This window comes from Trichechus manatus, unplaced genomic scaffold (genome assembly GCF_000243295.1).
Source record: "Trichechus manatus latirostris isolate Lorelei unplaced genomic scaffold, TriManLat1.0 scaffold00025, whole genome shotgun sequence".
NCBI classification, from domain to species: Eukaryota; Metazoa; Chordata; class Mammalia; order Sirenia; family Trichechidae; genus Trichechus; species Trichechus manatus.
The window spans coordinates 22,437,144-22,450,519 of record NW_004443961.1 but is presented as its reverse complement, the minus strand read 5'-3'; positions in this window follow the sequence as shown (position 1 = coordinate 22,450,519).

The following is a 13,376-nucleotide window of genomic DNA, read 5'->3' as shown; positions in this document are numbered from 1 at the left end:
CCAAGGTCCCCAAGTTTGATGTGTTTCCTTTTACTGTAGCACTTAACCGCATAACCTTTTTACGGACTGGAAGGTTTTTGAGGACCAAGACTTTTATTTTTCTGTTTTATCCCCATTTCCTGTCATAATGCTAAGCACGGATTCAGCGCTCACTACGTGTTTTCTATATCAAGAATTAGCCTCTTCTCTGCTTAAGTGCCCTTAAACTTATATTTTACCTTCTTTTATAGCAGATCTTCGAACTGGTTATTTTCCATTTGACCCCCTGCTGAGAATTTGCATTTCTACTCTAGATTCTGATTCAGTAAATCTGGGGTACTCAAAACCCAAACCCAACCCACTGCCATCTAGTAGATTCAGACTCATAGCTACCCCATAGGGTTTCCAAGGCTGTAAACCTCTATGGAAGCAGACTGACATCGCTCTGTCATGGAGCGGCTGGTGGTTTTGAACTGCTGACCTTTGGGTTGGCAGTGGAACACTTTAACCACTGCGCCACCCCAAATTCTCAGCAGGGAGTCGAACTGAAAATAACCGGTTTGGAGCTCAATTTTATAGGGTCTCAAGTGCATAAAGGAGTCCCTGGGTGGTGCAAATGGTTAGCATGTGCTCTGCTGCCAACTGAGCTTCCAGTCCACCCAGAGGCGCCTCGGAGAATGGCCTGGAGATCTACTTCCCCAAAATCAGCCATCGGAAAACACATAGGGTTGCCACGAGTTAGAGTGGACTTGATGGCAATTTTTTTTTTCTTTTTGAGTACATAAATTATCACCAAATGCCTTGTTAGTTTGCAACATCCATGTTCCAGTGCTACAGCAATTTTGTTCTCGAGGATTCTTGGCTAATAAGAAAATAAAGTAAGCAAAGCAAAACAAAACACAATAAAATAGTAAAACCCTAAGGAATGAAGTCCAAGTTCAATGGAAGTGTGTAGGAGAGATATTTCTGGGGAGTTGCTCGTTTATCTAAGGAGCCCTGGTGCGGCAGTGATTAAGTGCTCGGCTGTAATGGAAAGGTAGGCGGTTGGAACCCACCAGCTGCTCTATGTGAGAAAGACAGGGCAGTCAGTTTCGTAAAGATTTTCAGCCTTGGAAGCCCCATAGGGCAGTTCTACTCTGTCCTGTAGGGTCGCTATGAGTCAGAATCAATTCGACAGCCAACAGGTTTGGTTTGTGGTTTGCTCCGTTATCTAAAGAAGGTAAGCCCTGAATAAAGGGATGCAAATGGAAAATGGCTGCACTCATCAGCTGCAGATGTTGGCTGAAACTGAGCTCACTGAGGCAAGGGGGGCATTTGACAAAACACAGCTTTAAAAGTCTCTTCTCTTTGAGTTGATGTTTTCAAATGTCTCTTAACTCTATCCCAGCCACTGGGTTTTATATTTTAGATTTAATCTTCTGAACTTTGTGAAACTGTTTTTATTATCCTTTAATTAACAGATGAGGAAACTGAGAACCAGAGATGTTAAGCAATTTGCCCAATGTCACATAGCTGTTACGGGCTGAACACAGGTGTCAACTGTAAGAACAGCTACTGCAAAGCCCATGCTTTCTCCATTATATCTCACAAAGTCATGACACTCACAGGTAGTTTGTGGATTGATACAGAGTACAACCCTCCATGTTTCCCTAAAGTAATTTAATGTACATAGAAATCACCTGGGGATCTTGCTAAATGCAGATTCTGATGGTGGAGGTGCTTAGCGTCTGCATTTCTACCAAGTTCCCAGGTGATGGCAATGCTGCTGGTCCATGCTTTACTCAAAGGCATAAGAGACTGCTAGAGTTAATCTCCACCGTAATAGGTAAAATAAGGTACAAGCTGTACCCAAACAGCAACCAGTGCCAAACCTCAGGTGAAGAAAAGGGAGCCGTGGGAGTGGATCTCAGAAGCCTGTCATGTTGGGTGCTGCTCTTTAAGACATTTGTTTCTTTACAGGCAAAGGAGAGATTGATGACAGTGTGGAAAGAGAACAGGTGAGAAATAAGGTGAACATTTGCCTGTCACATCCTGCATCAGCAGTAACTGTCTCTGGCATGCTGTGTTATTGTTCATTTCTCCATTCAGGTTCACCGATGGAGCTGGTTGTTACCATAGAGGAAGAACCTCGTATAAAACCTCCTTTGGTTGTGGTTATTCCTGGAGACCTAGTTTTTATAAGTTTCTGCTCAACACAAGGCTGTGGACATAGACAATGGCTTCTCTTCTCCACAACTCTTTCTCCTCGTTTAGAATATTGGAGAGCCTAGGAAATCTTAGATTCTCAGAATCTCAGGTTTGGAGTAGAATCCCAGTGAAGATGGTTGTGCAAAAAATGACATAAAAAGCCAAAACAGCTTCTCACTCTCCCAAATGCTTTCTTATATGCTCTAGCTCTTGGCTTATGGATCAAGAAATAGTAGCGTTTCTGAGACTCTCATCTTCTTTTAACCGATAATGGATTTGGAGCTTGGAAAACCCAGCATCTCCCGCCTAGATAGTGTTACCGAACCCTAAAAGGTTGTTCCTTGTCCAGCGTGCTCAGACTTCCCAATTATCTGGACACCAGCCTTGGAGAAAGTTACTATTGCAACGCGCAGAGAAAAGAGACGAGAGAAAGTTCCTCAGACCTGGCTCACCAAGCTACAGGGAAGCAGGGCTTATATGTGATTTGGGCAGCAAGATGGCAGCCGCACAGGTGTACTGGGGAAGGAAGACTCTAGAAGGTGACCAGGAAAAAGGAAGTGATGTGGTTCGTGTTGGCCCTCTCACTTCGGAATACGGACTGGGTGATGATTTTCCTTCTGCTTCATTCCTTCTGTTGCTGCGTCCTCCGTTGAGGTCAATTAGTGCTCACAGCTGGCCCTTCTGCGCATGCGGGGCAGGCCAAATCTGGCTTGGTCTAGTTTAAGGACTAATGGAAATTTACTGGCATTCACAGGGGTAGGTTACCCAAGGAATGATTATTTAAAAGAAAGGTAACAAAGACGAGTTTATCATTTCTCTAACATTTCAATTTCTATTTAATAGTCTATTCTGTGGTGTTTGAAGGGATCCTTCAGCCTTGGTGGCTCAGTGGTTAAGTACTCAGCTGCTAACCAGAAGTTTGGTGGTTGGAACCTACCAGTCGCTCCACAGGAGAAAGACGTGGCAGTCTACTTCTGTAAAGATTACAGCCTTGGATACCCTATGGGGGAAGTTATACTCTATCCTGTAGGGTTGCTATGAGTGCAAATGGACTCGAGGGCTGTGGATTTTTTTTTTTTTTCCTCCCAGCATCTAAAAGTGCATTTCAGTTTAATCAGCATTTCCTCCTCTTCTCTCCATACCATCTCTTCTGTTCTCCAGCAGTTATGTTTTATACAGCTTTTTCGAATGGATATGAATTGGAAATGGATTGAAAGGTAGCATGAAATTTGTGGCACAAGAACTGACCTAGGGTCTAAAGACCTTGATTCTAAGGTTTGCTCTGTCATTAGCTTGTCTACCTTGGCAGTTGGCAAGGATTCTCTCAAATTTTAAGATTAATTGAAACCCTGCTCCAGGGACTGTGGAAGTCCGAAGCCCTCCCCAAGATTCTCCAGATTCCCCGGGAGTTTACACTGTGATGGTCACCTTTTTAGCCTCCCATTTCCTCCCACTGCTGAATGTGTGCCCTCCTTGCTAAATCATTTATGTCCAACATAAATGGGGACCAGTCACAGCAGCCACAAATATAAAGCTGTTGCAAAACTTTTTCTGAATGTATGTGGTGACACGGGGGGTCATGTAGCCCAGCACTAACCAATTACAATCTGTTCTATCTATGCCTGGTTTTCTCCCTGTGCTCTATTGCCCCCTCTGTTAATACTGGAGCACTTTACCATCTTTCTGTTTCTTCTACCCCCTGTATTTTCTTTCCTTGCCACTCGCATGATTAAAAACAAATTTTTCTACTTTTCTAACGCAGAGTACTTTAGCTGTCTCTGATACCTTCAGATCCTCACTTTCCATCACAGGTATTTTTCTCAAGCAAAGGATTCTGATGCCAGGTGTTACTATGATAGTTTTTTTTTTTTTTTAAATCTTTTTATTATGCCAATTAACATGAGATAACCTAATCTCTCTCTCTCTCTCTCTTTTTTAGGATACCAGAAATTAAGAGACTTGACCAAGCTCATAGAATTGGTTAGTGGCAGAGTCAAGACAACACAGAATCCTGGAAACTATGCCTTTTTTTAGTTCATAGCAGGTGCTCTACAACGTCTGATTTGCAAATCATGTTTGTGGACCACAGTCAGGTTAATATAACGAGTAGGGAAAGCATTGGGGATTTGAAGGTGTACTGCTGCCAGTGGAAGATATGGTGAATAACTACGGGACCCTGCTCAACTGGTGTTGGAAATAGGACTCATTCCTAAGTGCTATTTTTTATGCAACTGTTTCTTCATTTGGCAAAGCTGAATGGGACCAAATACGTACTTTCAGGTAATTTAAATATTTTGATGAAACCATTTCAATTCTTCACCCAAACAATGGCATTTAGAAATTTGTGAATGAATAGGAGAGCTTAAAAAATATGTTTTTTAATTATTAGAATGACATTTCTGCACTAGAGAAAATGCAGGGGAAAAAAAAGTCATTTGTAATTCAAATATCACAAGAAAACGAGCATTGTTATTTTACGTTTTCTTTTTGACATTGTCACTATGAATGCTACTTTGTTGTAATCATAATATACATCTAATTTTGTATTCTGATTTTTTCATAATCATTTTCCATGTTCCATATAATTTTCACATTGTTGTTTTATATCGTTATAAAAGAGCGCTAATTCTCCTTAGTTTATGATTAAAGTTGTTTATAATTTTTCATTATTATAAATAATTATGATATAAACATGATCTGGCAAATAGATAAAATGTATTTTCTTGGAATAAATTCCCAGAGATAGAATTACTGAACCAAAGCCTCATACCGATTTCCAATGCCTCAGCTATATGAGAATGAACAGTATACCTTTATCAAATAGAATGTTATAAATGTTTTAAAATTACTAATCTAATAAGTGACAAATGGTAATCAATTTTTCTAATTTGGTTTTTATTGATTATTAGTGAGTGGAACTTTTTATGTTTGTCTATTATTTGTACTCTGTTTTATGAATTTAGTATTTATGTCCTTAGCACGTTTATCTGTTGTCATTTTATTACCTTACCCATTTGTGGCTATCAAGAGGCCTTTTAGAATTACAAGAATAATTAAGCTAAGTGGCACTTTGTTGAAGCACTAGACTATGTAGTTCTAATGCGAGTTCTTTGCTGCTAAAAGCAAAGGGGTGTGGAATTCCATTCTATCCTGGCACGTGCTGACTTTTTAGGCAGATTTCAAAGCTGTCTCTGGGCTTCATGTCAGTGTGACCTAGAAAGGAATGAAAGCAGGTCAGCCTAGGTCGCTGTCAGAGCTATAATCTTCATTCTGATTTCCTATTTCCCTAAGGTTGGCCTCAATATAGATTCCACTTTTCTGAGCAAAGTGCATCATCTGGGTGTATTTTCTTTTTGCTTTGTCAAAGCAGATTAATGCGCATCAAGGTAGAAACTGCCCCGGAATAAGTGGTAAAGAAGGCAAAACTCATTTTGGGATCTCCATCTCATTGCCCAGTGAGCCCATGCTTTCCCCAGAAGCTTGAAGATCTTTCTGTTGTACCATATGTTCTGCACCTTTCACAGGCATCTCTTCACCATCAAAAACTCCTTGTCAATTATCTTCTTTCCGGTGAGTTCTGTTCTCTGCCATTGGTTCACTGCATGTCCTTGGGTGAATGTTTTACCCATTTTGGACCGCCCATTTTAGAGGAAGCAAGTAAGCAAAAGAGAGGTTCCTATGCTTTTGCTCATGTGCCTGTTCTGCCTGTATGCTCTCATCACTATTTCTTCAGTTAAGAATCTATATTTTAAGGTGCTTTGCACATGTTTTCTTGCTTATAAAGATGTTCCTGATTGCCTTAATTGGATTCCATCTCTTGTAGCTTTGATCCTCCATAGTATTTGTTTGCTCTTTTGTTTTGGCATGTTATGGTAATTTGCATATTTATCTTTTCCCACAATCAGTTACATACTCCAGAAAATAGAGGTTGTGTCTAATTAATTTTTGACTTTACCACAATTAATCAGTGTATTCCCCTCATATAGTGAGTGCTTAGTGGCTGTTTGTTTGAAAAATCTGAGTGATAGTCATGGTTAGAATTTTAGGCACTATGGCAGGCTGAAGTGAAGGGAAGCGTTTCTCTGCCTCACGTATTATGCTTGCAAGAAGGGCAAACGTTGGTTAAGGGAGTTCCTCAAGGAAAGCTGAAGTCAAGTTTCAGCTGGTTTGGTAATGTTTGCTCTTAGCAATATCCTCAAAAATCAGTCTTATATCTGGAGTTTATGGAAGATAAAATTGCCTATCAGAATGAGTAGGAAAGAATGAATGCTTACCCAATTGGGAGGATGTGCTTGTTCAGAAACTCGTTGAACAAAATGTCGGTTGTGTTCTTCCGGCCAAAAGTTTTGTTTCACATGACTTGGTGTTACTGGACAAGCTGTGATATTGTAAGAAGAGTACAGGTGTTTTGGTTTGCTCTTTTAGCTCCTGGATGCTGTGAAGTGCTGTCAAACTATGCCTCCAGTGTTGGCTCTTGGGGAAGACCTCATTTGGCTTATCCTACTGTGCTGAGATAATATGTCTATGCAAGAAACTTGATTTAAGGAAGTAAACCTTTATCCAAAACTGCTGCTACACTAATAAGTGTCTTGATTTTTTAACTGCAATGAATATATAACTATTTCCCAACCATATTTCTGACGATCTTGGTTTTTTGATTAGTAGAGTATTAAACATTAAGGATTTAAACTTTATATTTTAACATTTTCTAATTTTTTTTTAATTAAGGTAAAATTCACACAACAGAAAATTAACCGTTTTAGTGTACAATTTAGTACATTCAGCCACCACCACTATCTAGCCCCAAAACACTTTTCATCACTCCAAAATAAACCCCATTAAGCTGTCCTTCCATATTCCCTCTTCCTCCAGGCCCTGGAAACCACCAATTTGCTTTCTGTCTCACCTCTTTTGGATATTTAATATAAACGGAGCCATACATTATATGACTGTGTCTGACTTCTTTCCCATTGCACAATGCTTTTTGCCATTTATCCACCTTGTAGCATGATCAGTACTTCATTCATTTTTATGGCTAAATAATATTCCATTATATGTACACATTATATTTTGTTTATTCATTCATCCATTAATGGACATTTGGGTTGTTTTCACCTTTTGGCTATTGTGAATAGTGCTGCTATGAACATTCATGTACAAGTATTTCTTCGAGTGCCGGCTTTCAAGTCTCTTGAATGTATGCCTAGGAGTGGAATTGCCAGATCATATGGTAATTATGCTTGTTCTTATTGCTGTTAGGTGCTGTCAAGTCAGTTCCAACTCATAGCGACCCTGTGCACCACAGAATGAAACACTGCCTGGTCCTGTGCCATGTTCACAATCGCTGTTATGCTTGAGCCTATTGTTGCAGCCACTGTGTCATTCCATCTCGTCAAGGGTCTTCGTCTTTTTCACTGATCCTCTACCTTACCAAGCATGATGCCCTTCTCCAGGGACTGATTCCTTCCGATAATATGTCCAAAATGCTTGAGACAAAGTCTCCCCATCCTTGCTTCCAAGGACAACTCTGGCTGTACTTCCAAGACAGATTTGTTTGTTCTTTGGCAGTCCATTGTATATTCAATATTCTTTGCCAACACCATAATTCAAAGGTGTCAATTCTTCTTCGGTCTTCCTTATTCATTCTCCAGCTTTCACATGCATATGGGGTGATTGAAAATATCATGGCTTCAATTAGGTGCACCATAGTCCTCAAAGTGACATCTTTGCTTTTCAACAGTTTAAAGAGGTCTTTGCAACAGATTTGTCAATGCGATATGTCCTTTGAGTTCTTGACTGCTGCTTCCATGGGTGTTGATTGTGGATGCAAGTAAAATGAAGTTCTTGACAACTTCAGTATTTTCTCCATTGATCATGAGTTGCTTATTTGGCCAGTTGGTGAGGATTTTTGTTTTCTTTATGTGGAGGTATAATCCATACTGAAGGCTGTGGTCCTTGGTCTTCGTCAATAAGTGCCTCAAGTCCTCTTCTTTTTCAGCAAGCAAAGTTGTGACATATGCATATCGCAGGTTGTTAATGAGTCTTCCTACAATCGTGATGTGGTGTTCTTCTTCATATAGTCCAGCTTCTCCAATTATTTGCTCATCATGCAGATTGAATAAGTATGGTGAAAAGATACAACTCTGATGCACATCTTTCCTAATTTTAAACCATGCAGTATCCCCTTGTTCTGTTTGAACGACTGCCTCTTGGTCTATGTACAGGTGCCTCATGAGAACAATTAAGTATTCTGGAACTCCCATTGTTTGCATGTTATTGATAATTTGTTATGATCCATACAGTTGAATGCCTTTGCATAGTCCATAAAGCACAGGTAAACATCTTTCTGGTATTCTCTGCTTTCAGCCAAGATCCATCTGACATCAGCAGTGATTTCCCTCATTCTATGTCCTCTTCTGAATTTGGCTTGAATTTCTGGCAGCTCCCTGTCCATGTACTACTGCAACCATTTTTGAATTAATCTTCAAAAAAATTTTACTTGTGTGTGATATTAATGATATTGTTTGAAAATTTCTGCATTCTTTTGGATCTGTCTAATCTTTAGCGGAAAGGTGGACTTCGGCAGTGGCTCCTGTTCTGAGTTAAAAGGGTGTCTGAGACCATAGTCTCGGGGGTTCTTTCAAACTCTGTAAGACCAGTAACTCTTGTCTTTTTTCACAAATTTGAATTTTGTTCTTCATTTTTCTCCCACCATGTCCTGGACTCTTTATTGTGATCCCTGTTAGAGCCGTCAGTGGTGGTAGCCGGGCACTTTCTAGTTCTTCTGGGCTCAGGCTGGTGGAGGCTGTGGTTTATGTGGTCCTTTAGTCCTTTGGACTAATATTTTCTTTGTGTCTTTGGTTTTCTTCATTGCCCTTTGCTCTGGATGGGATGGGACCGATAGATGTATCTTAGATGGCCACTTGCAAGCTTTTAAGACCCCAGATGCTACTTATGAAAGTAGGATGTAGAACATTTTCTTTATGAAATATGTTATGTCAATTGACCTAGATGTCCCCGGAGACCATGGTCCCCAGCTCTCAGCCCCAGTAACCTTGATCCTTCAAGGTGTTTGGGTTTGTTTAGGAAGTTTCTATGACTTTGCCTTGATCAAGTTGTGCTGACTTCCCCTATATTTTGTGTTTGATTTCTCTTCACGGCACTTGTCTACTATCTAGTTAGTGATTTCACTGTCAGCCCTCCCTTCCCTCATAACCATCAAAGATTGTTTTTTTCTGCGTGTAATCCTTCCCTTGGGTTTTTATAATAGTGGTCTCAGACAATATTTGTCCTTTTGTGATTAACTTATTTCACTCAGAACAATGCCCTCCAGATTCATTTATGTTATGAGATGTTTTGAGGATTCATCATTGTTCTTTATCCTTGGGTGGTATTCCATTGTGTGTATGTACCATAATTTGTTTAATCATTCATCTGTTGATGGGCTCCTAGGTTGTTTCCATCTTTTTGCTATTATGAATAATGCTGCAATGAAAATGGGTGTGCGTATGTCTATTCGTGTGGTGGCTCTTATTTCTCTAGGATGTATTCCTTGGAGTGGGATTGCTGGATCGTATGGTATTTCTATTTCTAGATTTTTAAGGAGGTGCCATACCATTTTCCATAGCAGTTGTATATTTTAACATGTTTAAAAGAAACTTTCTAGACATATTCCTTCCCTATATTGTTAAATGGAGCACACTGTAAATAATTCAGTTATTTTCTACAAACAGTTTTTCAAACTGAGAAATTTTTCCCATAAATTTAAATTAACTGCTGTTTTTAACACTATTTCAAGCACTGAGGGCTACCTTGAAGATGAAGATGACCTTGTCCCTATTTAGAATAAGATTAGTCAATCTTTGTTGTTTAAGCCAGTCTGTGAAGAGCTGTGTAATAGAAGCCATAGGCTATGAAGTTACGTAGCAGATGAAGAGATGCAGGCCAGAGATCCTGTTCACAGCCAGGTGTGCCCATGGAACTTAGTTTTCAGACAGAGCTTCAGGTTTCAGCTCACTTTTCAATCCTTTGAATCCACTTAAGGGACATGGCTGAGTTTTTTTCACTCTAGATCAATGAAACAAAGGTTTAAGTTGTATTTTTCTGGCTTTCTCAACTCCCAGAAAAAGATCATCTTCTTTGTAATTAGTGCTTTTGACTTGTCAGCACTGTCTAAAATATCACCTCTGACTCCTGCATCACCTAGGGTGGACCATACCCTTTGTATGTACTCACCTGCTCCTAATTTGATTTTTGTGGTCAAAGATGCCCACCTGATTCTCAGTTTTGAGTTATTGTGGAAGGCCAATGGTTATGGAAAAGTGGCAAACATCTAATAGAAAATTGTAGAAGATACAAAACTCAAACTTTACTGTTAGATTTGCCTTGTAATTTATCTTTTTCCCTTCTCTTCTTTCTCTTATACTGCCATCCGTAAAGCTCAAAGTGACAAAACCTTTGGCAGACAGAGGGATATGATTACTGAAATTAAACCAAAGTACATTTAGGATGGATTCCCTGGGCGGTGCTGATGGTTAACACACTTGGTTGCTAACCAAAAGGTTGGAGATTGGAGTTCACTCATAGGCATCTCAGAAGGCATGCCTGCCAACCCACTTCCAAAAAATTAGCCATTGAAACCTACAGAGCACAGCTCTATTCTGACACACATGAGGTTGCCATTAGTTGGAATCATCTTGACAACAACTGTTTTTTGTTTTTGTTCTACATTGAGGTTACAAGACCAGATTGACATTTAAGTTCAACTGGATTCAACATGTAAATAGCCTCAGTTTTGTTTGAGAGGCCTGTCTTCTCCTAAGTAATGAAAGGTAAGTTCTGAGTAGTCTACTCCAGGTACAGTTAATGCATTGCCCTTGGCAAAGACTGGGTTAGAAAGGAACATATAAATATATTCTGGCCAGTGATATGGGAGGAGATTGCTGGTGGACAATTGTAAAAGGTTTCTCTTTGAGGAATAGAGATATGTAGAATAAGGTGCCTGTTTTCTTCTGGACATGGTTATATCTATATGAGATGCCTAGAATGATGGTGGGCATCTTGCCAACATGAGTAGGTTAGCCAGGGACAAGTCAAAATGTTGAGATGTGCAGAGTGCAGAGATGGGACGGTGGGCACCTGTTAGTGCTTGGGCCTTCTTATGTGGGATAATAAATATCCCTATTATTTGGGACAGCTGAGTTAGAGATTTCATTACTGCAGCTAAAACCCCCTGAACTGATGAAGTGTGATTTACTGGAGTCCGCTGAAAGGCACTACTTTCCAAATAGTTTTCCTTCCACCCTGCTAGGTTATGTGAACCTCTACCAATAGCATTTCTGTACTTTAAGGCACTGCACTGGATGCCTCTATTAACTGTTAATCTGTTTTCTAGGAGGTGTAACACATTCACATTTTACCTTAATATTTACCTCAATATTGTTAAATGGAGCACATTCTTTCATTTGTCACCAAGTTCCTCAGGGAGTGGCAAACTGAACAGCAGGCTTGGATGGTGAGAAAGGAGCCAGGATAGACTAGAGTATGGGATAATGCCAGGAGGAGCAGTTTGAGAGGCTGGGTTTCAAACCAGGTGAGCTATGAGTGGCTTTGTGACGGCACAGTGGAAAAGTGAGAAGACACTGAGCAAAGGACAGGGGGCTGGGGAGGGGACTAGGGTGGGCACCATAGGCAAATCTGGATGATCCCAAATATAAATTTTATAATCCAGTCTTGCTAAAAATGGCATGGTTTGGAGCTGGAACACAGCAAACTGCAGGGTTTCCCGTTTAAACCTGTAGATTCCGTGATTCCTGCGTCTTCTACTGTATTGATGCTCCAAGTTTCAACTGTCATGGTTTCTCTGGTTGGCTGAAAAACCCTCAGCTTATGCAACATAATGGGATTTAATACTAGGGAAAAATATTTCTTCCTAACAAGTAGACCCTGGGTTTAATGACTTTGGCATGTGCAATTTGATTTGGGTTTGATAAGATATATTGATTTCAAGTCTGGGAAAGAACATTCTCTTCTCCCCTTTGTTGACTCCCTCCAACCACCCGCCATGTATTTCAGAGTAACAGGAAAAAAAAAAAAAGTCCTATTCTTGGTGGACATGGAATGGAAAAAACCCAACTGGAGTAGACTCAGGGTGGAAAAATATATTATGTAGAAGCTGAGGACAGGTGCAGCTTCTGCAGTCACTCTAGGTCTCATTTTCTAAACAGAAACTTCCCAAGTCTCGGCTTTAGTCTGAAGCTGATGTGCTCCCCCAGGTGCTGCCCACACGAGCAGAGCATATGGTTCTGCTAACGTGCGGTACAATTTGAGAGAAACCATTGAAGCCTGCTGTCTTCTGGGAGCAGAGAAACTTTCCAGTCAATTCTCTGATGATCCACTCATGCCCACTTGGCACCTCCTTTCTGGGTCTCGCCAAGCAATAGCTCATGGCTGCTTTTCATTTCTGCCTATTTACTCCTAAGAGGCTAATCCCATGAATTCCATTTGCTACTTTTAGAAAGGGGAGGAGGAGGTAAATCAAGAGATGAAGTTGTTTTGGAGATCACCTTAAGGCAATGTCAATAATAAATGACCACGGGGCTGAGTTTCACAAACTAATTATAAATGACTACTTGAGTGGATGGGCTCCTCTACAAAGGAGCTATGGTGCACTCTTAGCTTGGTATTAATCCAAAAATACGCCTTAGCCTTATTATGCAGCCCACGTGGAGTGACCGGTATAATAAGTTGCCAAACAGCATTTTCCCCCTCTCCTCTTTATCACCCTCTCCTTTTCAATTACTGCAAAGTTTCAGAAAAATTCAGCTTGGTGCCTTCAACTTCCTACTTGGTCCAGGCAAGCGAGGCCAGAGTAAACAGATGGTGCTGCCACTGCACCTCTGCAGGCAAGCCAGCTCCGATGCTGCTGGATAGAAGAGGGAAATGAATGGGTTTTAGTGCTTTGGAGCCCACACTGTAAACACCTTTCGTCCCCAATTCAGCATTAGGAGTCTTTCAGCCTGAAGAGTGGGACCGTCTAAGTTCTCTGAAGAGTGCCTAGAGTAACAAAGAATTTATAAGGGTGTCAACAGAGGAAGTAAAAAATTTAATAAATAATTACACACATATTAAGGTGAAAATTAGTTAATCTGGTGCTGTATCAGCTTGAACTCTCAATTAAATAGCAATTTTGCCCAATTATAGTAAAATAT